At 53.6% G+C, this 16,186-nt stretch overlaps 1 non-coding gene across 1 annotated transcript; it reads left to right on the top strand.

Annotated features, from left to right (window-relative positions):
- Positions 1 to 12,881: 12,881 nt before the first annotated feature.
- Positions 12,882 to 12,981, top strand: LOC115871403. Its single transcript, XR_004047278.1, has one exon. It is a non-coding gene; the product is annotated as a small nucleolar RNA U13 (small nucleolar RNA).
- The last annotated feature ends 3,205 nt before the right edge of the window (positions 12,982 to 16,186 follow it).

The following is a 16,186-nucleotide window of genomic DNA, read 5'->3' as shown; positions in this document are numbered from 1 at the left end:
CTTATCGGCCAGGTTGGCACAATAAACTTTAATGATCTCAATCACACACAGAGGAGGAGAGTTGGATCCCCTACCTCACGCCATATAAAAAAATAACTTAAAATGCATCAAATATTTAAATGTAAGGGCTAAAATGACAGAATTCTTAGAAGAAAACATAGGCATGAATCTTCCAATTACGCCATGACTTTTTAGTGATGACCTATAGGGACTTAAATCTAGAATATATAAAACACTCTTTTTTTTAAAATATAAAACACTCTTCCAATTCAATGAGAAGACTAATAACCCAATTAAAAGACAGGCAAGGGCTATGGATAGGTATTCCCCAAAAGAAAATACATGCGCAAATCGTCACTAAGCACCTGAAAAGGACCTTAACATCAATTGTCTGAGGGAAGTGCTAACGGAAGCCACAACAAAGACACCTGACTTCACATCCATTGCTACAAGGCTACCATGAAAAGATACATAATGACAAGTGCTGGGGAGGTGCGGTGAAACTGGAGACTTCTTCGGTGCTGATGGGAGTGGAAAATGACTGCTACCTCTGTGGGTCAACGACTCAGGTCGTCCTGCGAAAAGCTAAATTTAGGAGCAGCCTTCTAAATGAGGCATCAGCTAAGTCCATTCGGAAGAGGCCCGCCAGCCTCTTGTAAATACTAAATGCCACACCTGGAGCCTAAATGCTGAACACCCAGTTTGCAGAAGGCTCTGGATGACAGTGGAAGCCCCCAACCCATTCACAGAGCCCCCCAATGGGAGGAGAATCCCCTGTGACGTGGGCCAGGGATGGGAAAAGCCCTCTATCAGTCAGAGTCCTTTGGAGAGCCATCAGGGCGGTTGGAGTTCGGCTAACCTGTGTCTGCTCTCCCTCGTAATGCAATGTCAATCGTTCCAGTTCGTCCCAGTTCCTACTTTGTGCACCATCGAGGCTTCTGCCAGTGTTGCTGGGCCATCTGTCTGTGTTTTGTTTAGATGTTGGATGTCTTCCTGCGCATGGAGCCCAGGCTAGGTAACCCGACAGAGACAACACCTGGATCCGTAGCTTTAAAGGGACGCGGCAGGGGAAGTGGGTGGCAAGTGGAAGCTCACAACAGTGAGCACAAGGAAGAAGACGTGGCCTGGAGTTGACCGTGGTGGCTGCCCCACTCTCACGGCTATGACTGCACTAGCGAAATGTAGGACATGTACGTCGCATGTTGGCGAAACTGCCAAAAAGTAGGGTCCAAATTCATTTCTTTGAAAAGCTAAACATAGAATCCTTCTCATATGACCCAGCCATTCCACCCCTAGGTAGAAGAGCGTTGCAAACATACCCCCCCACACACTTGTGCTCAATTCACAGTGGCCAAACGAAAAAGCAGCCAAATGCCCATCGGCTGAGAAAAGGGTTAATAAGATGCGGTCTATCCATAAGGAGCCCTGGTGGCACTGCGGGTGAGGCGCTGGGCTGCTGAACACAAGGTTTGCGGTTTGAATCCACGGGAGAGACTTGGCTCCGCTTTGGTCACGACTATGCTCAGAACTCACTACCGTCAAGTCGATGCCGGCTCATAAGGAGCCAAGTTTCCGAGACGGTAACTGTTCTCCCTTGGAGCAGCCAGTGGCTTTGAACTGCTGCCCTTGAGGATCCTAGTCGAACGCATAACCGCTAGCCCCACGACTCCAGCTCCTTCTGTCAACGCTACCGCTTCAGCCATCCCTGGGGCAGCTCCGCCCTGTCCTATAAGGCTGGGAAATGACTCAGCGGCAGTTGAGCTTTGGGGGTTTGGGTTGGTTTGCTTTTCAAATGTATCCATGCCATGGGGTATTCTGGGAACATAAAGTACCAACACACCCTGCGCACAGGTTGTAGACCTCGACAAGCAAAAGAAGTCAGTCACAGCAATCAGACTGCGGGATGCCATTTTCAGCATCCGGGCTGCAGCTGAAGACAGACCGTGCATGAGCGGCGCATGGCCTGTGAGATGGGGAGACAGACCGGTGGGGAGTGGCGGAGCTAGGGACACGGTTCCTTTTTTGTGTATGGGGTGTGAGTGAAGGTGTTCTCAAGGTGACATGGCAATGGAAACAACCAAAATCAAGGCATCACACACCTACTCCTCCCCGACGATCTTGTTATCCGGCCCCTCGCATGTCAGCAACGGTGGAAAATCTACTATCTGACTCTTCTGTGCAAAGTGTGCCTGGCAGGCAGCAAGGGACGCCCAGGTGCCAGGCGAGAGTGGTGCTGCCTGTGATGGTTACGGTTGCCAGCTTCTCGGGGTCTGACGGTGACATGGGGAAGTGACCTCCATCGTCACAGGAACGCTGGTTTTCACATAACAATCTGCTGTTGGAACCTACATGTCGAATCGGGAGGAGGACGTGGATGTGCACAGGACAGAGATTGTGCCCTGTGGAAATTATATCTCAGAACAGGTGTTCTGAAAAACAGGGGAAAGGTGACTGTCCTTGGGACCCACGTGCACGCTACACATTTTCTTCCACACGGCATTCAAAGGCACGAGTCCACTCGGCAGAGCTCAGCGGACTCCCCTCCGACTTACTGGACCGCTCAGAAGAACAATGGGGCAGGTGCTGCAGGAACTGACAGGTAGGCCGGCAGTGGACACGGGAGCCGGTGGGGGTGGGAGAGGTGGCAAGTGCACATTTGAGAGAGGACAAAGGTCTGCGTGGTGCTGGGGCCCAAGGCCCAGGGCTAAGTCAAGACCCCAAGGCCTGGTCCCAACCCAGGCCCCTTTGGGGCTCTGGTGGCAGCTGCTACACCACCACCCCCACCTTCTTGAGTGGTTCTCTTTTAAGTCAACTTGACACACTTGTGAGAAGGTAGGGGTGGAGTCTCACCTCTCAATCCGGACACAGCCCTGTGATGTCTTCCCAGGGGTGTGCTGGTTGTAGGAGGGCACATCGAGGAGAAATGGCTCCTGCTCTTCTTCTCCTTCCTGCTTGATGGGGTCCTGATCTCTGGTCTAGGCCAGAGGTCATGTGGCCTGCCCACCCTGGAAGCTGCCGGTGCCCACCTTGGCTCCATGTGGCTCTGCACTCACTGGCTCCGGATCCCCCAGCTTCTGGCTCTGCCTTCCTGCTTCCTGGGTGAGTCTGGAGGGGCCTCCAGCTAGCTTGACCCAGGGACTTGAGTTGGACTGGGCTGGGCTGCTTCCTTGATAGACATTTCTTTTCTCTATATAAAGTCCTTTCACATATGAGGGAGTACCAAAAAAAAAATGTCCACCCCCAAAGCTAGGTATTTAAAATTTTTTTACAAAGCAACCTTATACCTTCAAAGTCCTCTCCATTACATTTCATACATTTGTCAAAGTCATCTGTTTGGGTGGCTGACAGCACCTCCCTCGATTTTTTTGTTTTCCTTTCACCTCTTCTACATTATCAAATCACTGTCCTTTCCTGTCCCTTTGCATTCATGGAAACAAAAAGAAGTCTCATCGAGCGAGGTCAGGTGAGTCAGGTGCGTGGGGCAAGAGAGGCATGCTGTTTTTTGCCAAGAACTGGCACACTGAGATGGCTGTGTAAGCAGGTGCACTATAGTGGTGGCAAAACCAGTCCCCCATCTGCCACAAATCAGGCCTTTTTTTGTCGCACACTGTTACGCAATCTTTTCAGAACTTCTAAATAGAAAGCTTGATGAACACGCTGACCTGGAGGAATGAACTCCAAATCCACTCTCCCCTCATATCACATGCAGGTTTGGGGGGGGGGCACCCCCCTTGTACATGTGTGTGTCTTGTTTTTGTCTCTAGAAAATGCAGCCTGACATACTGTTTCCCACCACTTGGCTGTCAGTTGGTCACACTGCGGTGGCTCATGTGTTGCTATGGTGCCAGAAGCGGTGTCCCTGGGATTTCAAGTGCCAGCAGGGTCATCCAAAGTCAACAGGTTTCAGCGGAGCTTCCAGACTAAGAACAGACAGGGAAGAAGGACCCGGCTCCCTGATGCCTTAAACCTTCGAAACACTGTCCGAGAGTGAAGGCCGGAAGAATGGAGGTAGGACATTTCTCAGAGATGGTCACGGATGGACACCGTAGCTGCCCCAGAGGGTCAGGCTGGGGAACCACGGGGAGGGAGGCTGGCGCAGGGCTGGACCGTGTTTCATTCTGTTGTGCAGGGGGCACTCGGGGTTGGAACTGACTGAGGACACCCGACAGCAGCATGCCTTCCCCAGGAGAGACCCGTCTGACTCCCGGGCAGCCGCAGACGTCCACCAGTGGACGCCGTGTGTTGCTGTGAGGTGAACTGGGCTCTGGCAGGGCTTCCATAGGAGGATGGACTGTGAAGATGGGAATGTGTCCTGGCTCCGTAGTCACCTCGCTCCCATCCAGACACTTCCGTGATGCTGGAGGAGGGGGAGCACCCTGGGCGGTAGGCTGCGGACCGAGGGTCTCAGCCTGGCTTTGCTCCTGCCTGGAGCAAAGGTAAGGACAGCCCAGGAGTGTCTGCTGGACATGTCCGTGGAGTGAAACCTGGGGCCCGTTTGATCTAGTGCCCGCTAGGGCTTGCCGTGAGGATGACAGCCGCCATGTTCACAGCACAGGGGAACCCAGGCACCCAGGTGACCGACCATGTGCTGGAAGGAGCAGATGCCAGGAGCAGCCACTGCCCCTGCAGACAGGAGGCTGAGCCCCTTGGACAGGACCTCAGGGACACCTCCCAGAACCCAGGGGGTACAATAAAGACGTTACCTGTCTAGGTCCCTCAGGGAGGATGCAGCAGGGTCAAGGTCAAAGCCAGAGCCTGCGCTCTTGATCACCACACTGGGCACCTCTGATAACTAAGGAGGTGTGGGGGCAAGCTCCCGCCTCTGTGGGCTAGGGTTTCATGATTTAAAACAAAATAAAAAAACCACCCACTGCCACCCACTCATTTCCAACTCACAATGACCCTAGAGGACAGGATAGAACCGCCCGTGGATTTCCAAGGCTTCAATTCTTTACGAGAGTAGAAAGCCTCATCTTTCTTCCACTAGGCAGCTGGTGGTTTTGAACTGCTGACCTTGTGGTTAGCAGCCCAAGGCATAACCCACTGAGCTGCCACGGCTCCTTTTGGGGTTTCATGAGCTTGACCTTTATGACTGTTTAACACAAGCCCCAGGTGATACAAATGCTTAACTCACACAGCTGTTACCCAAGAGGTTGGGAGTGCTAGTCCACCCAGAGACTCCTCAGGAGAAAGGCCTGGCAACCTACTTCCAAAACACCAGCCACTGAAAAGCCCACGGAGCACATTTGCATGCCGGACTACCTTGAGTCAGCCTGGAGGATTGCAGTGTGCAGTCTGGGTGTCATAGAGGCCAGCTTGCGGCTACCTGCATCGCCTCACGGCCTCTCATTGGACCTGGGAGGCTGTGAGCCTACTTCCTCGCCGGTGTGCAGCCTGGGAACTGGGGACTGAAATGACAGTTTGGGGTGGTGGCAGGGGTGGTGGTGCACAGAAGACTCCAATCCACGGCCAGTCGCTGCTCCTGCCCTCCTTGGGGCCTCCTGGTATGAGTGCCACCCAAGAGCCACTCAGGACAGAGGACAGGAGAGCCCATCTCTCTCCCGGCTGAGCCCTTCCTAGACGCCAAATGGCAGGGCCCAGAGCCAGGGGCCGGTGCAGGCTGCTCAGACTCTGTGGGACCCTCTGTCAGTGAGGGCACAGTAGGCCCAAGCCAGGAGCTCCTGCCACCCAGGGGGCTGGTCTGGCCCCAGCAATCACCACCAACCCAGCCTGTCACCCACCAAGGGAAGCAATCCTGCGATGGAGCCTCAGAAACCCTCCAATATATCAGCTCCATTTTACCGGGCAGGCAACGGAGGCTCAGAGAGGCCCAGTGACTTGTTGGGAATGTGGGTCCCTGGAGCCCACCTTGACTTTGAAAGTCATCAGCCTGAGCTGAGGGTACAGAGGGATGCCCCTTCTCTACACAACCCCCCATGTGGGCTTTGTTTAGTGGTGTTTTTTTTGCAATCACCCCAAGATACTTAACTGGGAGTCCCTCTCAGCATGAGTGGCAGATGGGACCCCTGGGACTGCCTTCCCCTTCTCGGCCGCCAGAGGGGAATAGCCTGCTTTGAAGTCTTAGAGGGGATTTTAAAAGCAGCTAAATTCTCTTGTTTGGGGTAGAGAGAAAAAAAAGTCAGAATGGGATCATGAGAAACCAAAATAAATTATTGATGGAATATTACATCGGCACGAAGGCATTTTAAATTGTAATGCTTTGAGGAATCGCTCGCAATGCAACGTTGTCACGTGGGAGAGGGAGCCCACGAACCACACACGCATGCGCGGACGCGGAAGCAGCAGGCCTGGAGAGAAAGTGGGCCCCGCGGCAGCTCACGGTGGTGGGGATAGTGGGGGGACGACGTTGGTTTTCATTTTCTCCTTTCTACCTTTCTGGAGCGCCCTAATTTCACAATGAGTGGTTTTTATAATTAGCATCCAACAACAACACAAAGCCCAAGTTAGGGCAGCGGCTGGGTGGGCAGAGCTGGGAGCACAAGCCTGGGGTGTCGCTGGGCTCGACGGTCATTTGGGCCCAGGTCCACGCAGCGATGGGGGGCATCCGGCCACTGGTCGTGTCCCCCAGGAGGAACCATCTCGAGGAGCCCAGCACCCTTCCACCCCCCATCCCACCCCACCCCCTAGAATCAGGCCATTCGGTTCCGCTGCAGGAGAGAAGCCATCTGCTGTTTGCTTCTCTGGGTGTAGTTGGAGGGCTGGGAGGGGAGGGGGCTTTGTCACTGCTCACCAGGGGCGGGGCAGCCTCTCTGCTCCCAGCTCTCCCTCCAGGTCCCTGCTGACCCTGGTGTCTAGACCGGGCAGGTGAACTGGCCGGAGGCTAGGAAAGCCAGTTGAATTAACTTGCGAGTCAGAAAAAGAACCCCAAGCTTGAGCCCGCCCTCCCCTTCCTGTGCCCCCGGGGTCCCCCGGGGAGCCAGGCCCACTGGGAGCTCACCCACTGAGGGAGTGGTCAGCGGGCTCTCAAGGCGCGGGGTGGGTGCGGGATCCCTGCAAAGGGACTCCTGCTTTCGGAGACCGCCCTGGAGCTGGCTGCTTCCAAGAACTGTGCCCCAACCCCCCTTCCTTCCACCCCGCCCCCTTCCTCCTGGGCTATTTTAGCAGTCGGGTCATCCGTTGGCTCTCTCGGAGCTTGTGGTCGATTTGAACCCACAGGCCTTTTCCACCAGCCCGGCGGCCCCACTCCTTCCTCCAGATCTCGGCCATGCTGGGGCCCTGGAGAGAAAGAGAGCAGGCAGGGCCTTCACACAGGAGCCAGGGGAGTCTCTTTGCTGGTGGGCCCATGGCCCGCCCCCATTGCAGCCTGAGATGGGGCTGACAGCAGGGAGCCGTGGGTCACCTGCTTCCTCTAGGACTGGGCTTAGATGCCGCTTCTGGTCCTCATACCGCCCGAGGCAGGAGTTGCCCATCGCCTGCAGCTGAGGGAGGTGGAGGCGGAGGCCTGCCCAGGACCCGTGCAGGTGGCCCTGAAAAGCCCACGCCCACAGTGGGGGCAATCACAGTTGTGAACTTAGAGCCGTGCGCTTGCTTGGACTGATGGGCTATGTGTCCCTGGTTCTACACACAGGGCAGGGCCCCAAAGGCTCCCCCTCCATCCCCCCCCCCAAAAAAAAACACACCACGCACTGCCATCAAGTGGATGTCAACTCATAGTGACCCTATAGGACTGAGTAGAACTGCCTCTGTGAGCTTCCCAGACTGTGGCTCATTAAGAGAGTAGAAAACCCATCTTTCTCCCATGGAGCAGCTGGTGGTTTCAAACTTCGGACCTTGGGTTAGCCCAAGCGTTGGCAGCCCACTACCCCACCAGAGCGCCTAAGCAAAATCCAAAGTCCCTTCCTAACAGCCCCCGGGGACCTGTTCAGAGTCTTGCTTCAGCAGAACCTTGGGTGGTAGGTGGAACCCTCTGGTGGGAGCCCCACTGGGAGCCTCAGGAAGTGTGGCTCCTGGGAAGGTGATGGGGGGAGCAGGGGACCAAATGGGGCCAAGAAGAGTGGGGGAAGAGGGGTGAGGCCTGCAGGGGCTCGGGAGGCTGGGGCTGCCACAAAAAGCCCCCCAAACAAGTGAGGTTGGGTGTCATAGATTTACTGGGCCCAAGGTATCTGAAATAGCATCATTTCAACACGTCACGTATCTAAAAATTCTTTTCTCGGGGCTAAGACACTGAATTTATGTTACATGAACCCCACCCCCCACCCCCCACAAAAAACATTTAAAAAGTCATTGCAGTGGAGGTACTCCGACTCGTATTAGTGAGTCAGGACAGAGCAGGCCTGATCCACTGGGTCTCCGAGGTTATAAATCTTTATGGGAACAGACTGCCTCATCTTTCTCCCTTGGAGTGGCTGGTGGGTTTGAACCACTGACCTTGTGGTTAGTAGCCCAGCTGGTGGTGGCGCAAGCATTCAGCTGCCAGCCACTATTAGCAGGGGGAGAGGGGGGTTGGTTAGGAAGAACCGTGGCCGAGGGTCATCCTGGATTTTAGTCTAAGAGCAGAGAGAGGCAGGACAGGATCTGATTTCTGTCTTCAGAGGCTGGAATGCTTTGGAGCAGCTGTGACAGGACTGATCCCAGGGCAGGGGAGAGACCCAGGTGAGGGTCTTGCTGACAGGTGATTTTAGAGAGTTACAGGCAGGGGCAATGGAGCAGCAGTGAGTCAGACATAGGCCTTGCCATCTGATCTCTCCCCCTTTAACCAAAGGTCACCCATCCCTACAACCTCCCTCCTTCAAGGAAGAGAACCTCATCAAAACCCCAGACTCACTCTGACAGTAACCCTCCCTGTAGATCAAGGTAGAACTGTGGGTTTCTGAGACTGTAAGAAAGCCTCATCTTCCCGAAGAGTGGCTGGTGGCTTTGAACTGCTGTCCTTGCAGTTAGCATCCCAGCACCTAGCCCATACTGGTTAGGCTGGAAGCGAATGGCACAGTGGCTACTTAACCACCTCTAAAGGAACCCAACCTGGCAAATTTGTGAAGAACCTGGAGTGGGGATGTCTGCTACTTTCTGCTCCTCACAGAATCATGAGTTTCAGAGCAAGAGGGGACAAACCTTCTCGTGTCCTCTCGTATTCTATCTGTTAGAGCAGGGGTCCTCAAACTTTTTAAACAGGGGGCCAGTTCACTGTCCCTCAGACCCATAGGAGGGCCGGACTATAGTTTAAGAAAAAACTATGAACAAATTCCTATGCACACTGCACATATCTTATTTTGAAGTAAAAAAACAAACGGGGCAAAAACACCGGGCGGGCCGGATAAATGTCCCTGGCGGGCCGGATAAATGTCCCTGGTGTGCCGCATGTGGCCCGCGGGCCGTAGTTTGAGGACGCCTTAGACATCTCCTCCTTGTCATGCCTGTTAGGCTGCCTCTGAACCCCTGCGCCCCTCTTACTGGCTGTGTGGCCTTGGGCCAGACGCTTCCGCTCTCTGGCATTCCATTTCCTCCTCTGCACCTGGGAGCTGTTGATGTCTGTCTCTTCAGGTGTCTGGGAGAAGTAAGTGGACTTCCAAGGAAACAAACTCATTGCCCTCGAGTGGAATCCGACTCACAGGCACCTCAGACGGTGAGATAGTTAAGATTTATTGTGCCAACCTGGCCGATAAAAACAGGTGGGGTTAATTGAAGGGCGGAGCGCTAAATGCTGGCTCATAGAGCACCCCCTGTGAGTTTCTGAGAGTAACTGTTTACGCGAGTAGAAAGCCCAGTCTTTGTCCCGAGGAGCTGCTGGTGGTTTTGAACTGCCGACCATGCGGATCGCAGCCCAGCGCAGACCCACTACACCACCAGGGCTCCTGCCTTGAATGTTGCGGAGTCCACGTAAAAATGGCATCAGGGAGGCCCTTACTACTCTAACTTCGGGCAAAAACCCAACCAAACTCACTGCCACGGAGCCAGTGCCGGCTCACAGCGACCCTGTAGCACAGGGTAAGGACCAGCCCCACTCCAAGACTGGAACTCTTTATGGGAGCAGGGAATTCTGTCTTCCTCCTGAGGAGCCGCTGGTGGGTTTGAACTGCTAACATGGTGGCTTACAACCCAGCACATAACCACTATGCTACCAGGGTTCCTTGAGGAGAGGGAAGATCTGAACACCAGCCCCAGGCTGATTCCCCTGAGGTGGAGGTCAGGCAACTCTCACTCTCTACCTTCCAGGAGCTCTCTGCTCCTCGTTGGGTTTAGTACACTTACAACGGCCACACAGAACTCAGACACACTCACCATGATGGGGTCTACTGGAGAAGTAGCAGCCTGCACTTCAGGATCAGGAATGGTCAGGATCCAGCTCTGCAGCCAGGACAATTTGAATCCTCTTCCTGATCTGCCTCAGCGTTGCCGTGTGACCTTGGACAGATTCCTGGGCCTTCGTTCCCGCCCTCATCAACAACAATATTTGCGGATCACATGCAGTGAGGGCCTCCCATGTGTGAGGCACTGCTCTACGCATTTTGCTCTTCTCCCATTGGCTGATTTTCAGAATTGGATCGCCAGACCTTTCTTCCTAGTCCGTCTGTCTGGAAGCTCCGATGAAACCTGTTGGATATGATAGCACCATGCATGTCTGCACTGACAGGTAAGTGGTGGCTGGGATTCAGACCCAGGTCTCTTCTGTGTGAAAGGCAAGAATTTTACTTACCACCAGCCACCCCAAGGGCGAAAGATGAAGCTTTCTCCCCGCATAGACATCCACAGTCTCAGAAACTCACAAGGGCAGTTGTATGCTATCTGTCTGTGTTAGTCTGAGTACTTTAGAGAATTCACAGAAACTCATGTGTATAAGAGAGAGTTTTATATAAAGGGTAAGTGCACATCAAGAAAACATCCCGACCCAGTGCTGCCCACAAGTCCAACATCAGCCCATATGCCCAACACCAATCCACAAAGTCCTCCTCCATCTCACAAAACATACATATAACAACAAAAAAAATTTAGAGGAAGAAAGAGAAAAAAATCTTTCAAGTAAAATAGTGTTTGCGGGGGAAATGAAGGCAGTCTCTCGCTCCCTCCCGGCCAGCTCATCTCTCATCACAATAGACCCTGTCTTTTGTCTTTGGATGTCCAGGGGAAGAAACTCACAGACCCCTTCCCTTCCCTGCCCCCCACCATCCGCACTCCCTCCCCTCTTTCCCTGAGCTCGCGGCAGTTCCAGAAAATAGCTTTTCTCACTGACCTCACTGATGCCCGCCGGGCCTGGCTCTGCCATCTGGGCACAGCCTGCCCGTGGTGACCATCTAGCTGGAACTGGGAGACCTGGGCAGACATCTGGAGGAGGGGTTCTGGAGGCAGGCCGTGGCCTCTCAGGGAAGAATTATCCCAACAGGAACAAAGGGGGGAAATTCCTGTCCCTGGAAGACCCCCTCTCCAGCCCCAAGTAGGGGCCTGAGGGGAGGATGAGGAAGGAAGAGCCCAGAGCAGGTGGAGGAATCAGGCAGGATCCCCTCCTGCTGAGAGCCAGGGCTGACCGAGGGAAAGCCTGATAAACTGGGGGCTGCAGCCCCTCCTGAGGCAGCCAGCTGCCCCCCACCTCCATCCCTGCATCCCTCAAGACAGACCCAAGATGTCCCAGCTCCATCAGCCATGCCCAGGGAGGAAGTGGCCCCAGTAGCTGCTCAGAGGTGGTGCCAGGGTCACCTGCTCCCTGCAGTGGGAGAATCCCAGTCAGCAGCCCCAGAGAGACTGAGGCCCAGGTGGGGCCCTGAGATGGTGTGTGAGGAACAGGGGAAACTCAGGCAGTACTTTCTGCTTGCTTTTGTTGTTGTTTTGTTTTGTTTTTTAACTCACTTACTGGCCCCTGCCTAAAAACCCCAACATGCCCCAGGATGAAAGCGCACCTGGCCCTGCCCTCATGTTCTGCCCGGTGTGCACAGGGGCACACCTGCTTTTGTTTACTGTGGCTTGGCAGACTGGGCACAGAGGGCTGTTGTGGGAGCCTCCGAGCGGCTGGGGAGGGGTGAACAGGGCAGCGAAGGATTTGCGGTTAGAACAGCTGGGAAAGTGGACCCGTGAATAGTGACCCCCAGCCAAATTTTTCAAGCAGCTGTCCCTCTCCTCGCAGCCCCAGGCCAGCTCAGCTGTAAGTGCTCACCACGCCCCCCCCACCCCCCAGGGCTCTCTTCATCTGGGGGGCTGGTTCCCTTTGTAGCATGTTTAATCCGACCCTGTCCTTTTGTGGACCTTCTGCTCTGGCTCCTCCTGATGTTTACGGTTTGAATGAACCAGGGAGGAGAGTGCCCGTGGGTGAGACTTGGCTGTGACCCGCTGTTTGTTGTGGGGTGTCACTCAGTGGCTTCAGCTCGGGCCTGGGTACCACAGAACCAAACACTGCCGGTCCTACTAACCTGCAAAACGCTCCTGTGCTGGTCCCAGGAAGTACTGTGTTTCAGTCTGCTCATCGGGTGGCCGCTAGGAGCCTTTCGAGCCCTGGTGGAGTAGCGATTACATGTTTGGTCTCCTAACCCAAAAGTCAGCAGTTCAAAACCGCCAGCGGCTCCTTCGGAGAAAGACGAGGTTCTCTATTCCTATAAAGAGTTACAGCCTTGCAAACTCACAGGGGCAGTTCTACCCTGACCTGTAGGGTCACTGTGAGTCAGCATCAACTCCATGGCAGGGAGAGAGGTGTCCGGCTGGCCTAGCGAGTTAGGCACTGAGATGTTGCCAAGGTCACCAGTTCAAAACCACCGTGGGGGAAAACAGCTGAGGCTCACTGCTTCCATAAAGGTTGATTCTGCTCTGTCCTGTGAGTCCGATGGCTGTGCATGGGCTTGTTTGTCTGGTTTACATTGATGTGGTGATAGGGCACCACATCAGTTACTGCCCTCTGCCTAAAAAGGTTGGGGGGACAGATAAAAATAAAAAGGTTCAGGGTCCTTTTCCGGTTCATAAGTATGATTGGGTCTTCAGCGTCTGTGTGCTATGTGCCTCCCTTAATCCTTGTTGCGACGTTGGCACATTACCCATCTGACACATACAAAAAATAAATAAAATAAAAAGGTTCAGCAGTGGTTTCCTAAGAGGGGAAAAGCCAGCAGGGGGCGCCGTGTGGCCGGGGTTCCATCAGGTGAGCCCAGAGGGCCTGGATGTGACAAAAGGAACAAACAAGACCCAGCCCCTTCCTTCCAGAGAACCAGCCAGCCCTTGACTTCGCCCCACTGTGCACGCCTTCAATCCTTCGGGACCTCCCCACTCTCAGGGGACGGAGCCTCTTGAGCTCCTGGTGCACCTGGGCTCCCAGCTCCCAGAGCCCCGGCCGTCCTACCTGCCAGCCCATTGGCCACCTTCCTCCTCAGCCTGGCTCCTCTCCGACCACTGAGGTCCAAGATCAGCCTGGGGCTCTTCTAAGAAGTCTCCTGGCCACATCTGGTGGGGCAGCTGGCTCCAGAGTCCTTCAGGGTCGGGGCTGGGCTTCCCCACACCTCCTCCCACCCAGCTCCCTGCCGGAGGGGCCCAGGAATGAAGGGCTGCAGAGAAAGCAAGGGCCTGTGGGAGGAGCTCTAGAGCCGACTGTGACGGGGCACATCCAAAGCTTTTTAAAATCAACTTAACTACGGGAGTGTGTGATATGTGAATTTTATATCCCTACAACTAATTTAAAAAAAAAAAAAAGCAAGCAAACAGGGGAGCTGATATCCAGGAGGTCAAATAGAAAGAAAATATATTGAAACAGACTGTGGTAGCAATTGTACCAGGCGGCTTGATGTGATTGAGCTATGGAATGTTATGATGTCTGTAAGAGCTCCCAATAAATGATTAGAAAGAAAAATTAGATAAGCGAAAACAGGAGAAAGGATAGGCCCTGGTGACCATGATCCAGAAATGGCCATCTTTGTTCTGAGTAAAAGGCCCTGCTCTTCCAACCCCCTTTCTAGGTTGGTGGCTTCCCTGACTCTGCCTGGCCCCTTGCCTTAGGCCAGTGGTTCTCCACCTTCCTGTGGTCGCCACCCTTTCATACAGTTCCTCATGTGGTGGTGACCTCAACCATAAAATGATTTTCATTGCTGCTTCATCACTGTCATCTTGCTACTGTTATGAATCGAGCAACCCCTGGGAAAGGGTCGTTCGACTCCCAAAGGGGTCTTGACCCACAGGTTGAGAACCGCTGCCTTCGGCTCCCCTGCAGGGCACTGGGTTTCAGCCTGGGTGCACACCTGCATCCAGTCCCTGGTGTCTCTTTATGACAGCGCAAAACCAGAAACCAAACTCACAGCCCCCCGCGGATTCTGAGTGACATGGCCCTTGGGACAGGGTAGAACTGCCCCTGTGAGTTTCCGAGACACTAACGCTTTACAAGAGCAGAAAGCCTCGTCTTTCTCCCAGGGAGCGGCTGGCCGTCTCAAACTGTCGCCTTTGCGGTTAGCAGCCCAGCATGGAACCCACTATCCACTAGGGCTCCTTCACTGGGCTGTTGTTTGGTGCCATCAAGTCAGTTCTGACCCACAGCGCCACCCTCACCACGGTTCCTGTGCCCATTGCGCAGCCACGGTGCCCCTCCATCTCCCGGAGGCCCTTCCTCTCCTTCGCTGCCCCTCCACCTTACCAAGCATGGCATCCTTCTCCTGGGACGGGTCTCTCATGGGCTGCAGTATGTGCTTCATACGTGCTGGCTGGCGGACCTGCATCTGGATATCTGCAGTTTGCTAACCCGGGACACCATGAGTTGGAATCAACTTGCAGTCAACAACCATCTCCAGGAGGTGGCCCTTGTCTGGAAAACGGAGGCTCAGCCAGCACCTTAGCTGAGCCCAAGCCTGCCGCCTTCAGACCCAGCCGTGGGCCACAAAGCTCCGGAGGGCCAGAGGAACAGGTCAGTTGGGTCTTGCTGCAGTGGACTCTCATGCCTACGATGCTCCTGGCCCTGCCACTACCTACTGGGGGAAAAAAGCCATCAGAGCCATTCTAATACGCTAGGGACATAATGTGTCAGAGACAGCTTGCTGTCTTTCCCTCCAATGTCCTCCCACTACGCCAGCGCTTTCGCTTAATCGTCGAGTAGCTAAAACACATGGAAGAAAGGATGAAGGCAAGGAGCTGAATCGGAGCATTTCAAAAGGCAGCTCGAGGAGACAAAGCCAAATGTTATAAGGAAGTGTGCAAGGACCCAGAGTTAGAAAACCCAAAGGGAAGAACACGCTCAGCATCTCTGAAACGGAAAGACCTCGAGAATAAATTCAAGCCTCGCACTGCAATGCTGAAGGATTCTACAGGCAACACATCGAAGGATGCAGGAAGTGTCCAGAGAGGGTGGAAAGAAAAGAATAACTAGTTGATGGACATTGCACCATTTCATGAGGTAGCATCTGAGCAAGAACCAGCGGTGCTCACGGAATGTGTTAGCCAAAAACAAGACTTCAGGAATTGATGGAATACCCAGCGAAATATTCCGGAAAGCTGAAGAAGCGCTGGAAGCACTCACTCATCTATGCCAGGAAATTTGGAAGACAGCTACTTAACCAACTGATTGGAAGAGATCCATATTTGTGCCCATTCCAAAGAAAGTTGGCCCAACAGAATGCTCAAGCTATAGAACAATATCACTGGTAATCGCACACACGTGAAGTGTTGCTTGCGATCATTCAACAACACTGACAGGGAGCTGCCAGAAGTTGAGGCTGGATTCAGAAGAGAATGTGGAACAAAGGACATTGCTGCTGATGTCAGGTGGATGTTGGCTCCACGCAGAGAGTATAAGAAAGCTGTTTGCTTGTGTTTCGTTGACTATGTAAAGGCATTTGACTGTGTGGACCATAATACACTGTGGAGAACTGTGGGAAACAAAGATTTCTCCCAAGGTGTCTCCCACAAATGTATCCCAAACTTAGCTGCTTGCTACACGTGGCCAATGACTATACACTTAGAAGTCAACAGAAGTAGGCCAGGGGTTATTCTCCCTAAGGGTTATCAGCCATCCAGAGCAAGCAGTCACCACTGTTTATCCCACAACAAGTAGGGCCCATTCCCTTCTGATAAGGATAGTAGTTGACTGTTTCCTTGTAGGAGACCCTACAGAGGTCAAGCCCACCCAAGGGTGACCGCCATCATAAGTCTTGGGTCTGTCCCTTCTTTTTTTTTTTTAATCGTTTTATTAGGGGCTTATACAACTCTTATCACAATCCATACATACATCAATTGTGTAAAGCACTTTTGTACATTCATTGCCCTCATCATTCTCAAA

This window comes from Echinops telfairi, unplaced genomic scaffold, assembly GCF_000313985.2.
Source record: "Echinops telfairi isolate 266 unplaced genomic scaffold, ASM31398v2 ScPeMD7_5592;HRSCAF=6446, whole genome shotgun sequence".
Taxonomy (NCBI): Eukaryota; Metazoa; Chordata; class Mammalia; order Afrosoricida; family Tenrecidae; genus Echinops; species Echinops telfairi.
The sequence above is the reverse complement of the archived record's forward strand: the minus strand, read 5'-3'. Positions and strand labels throughout refer to the sequence as shown.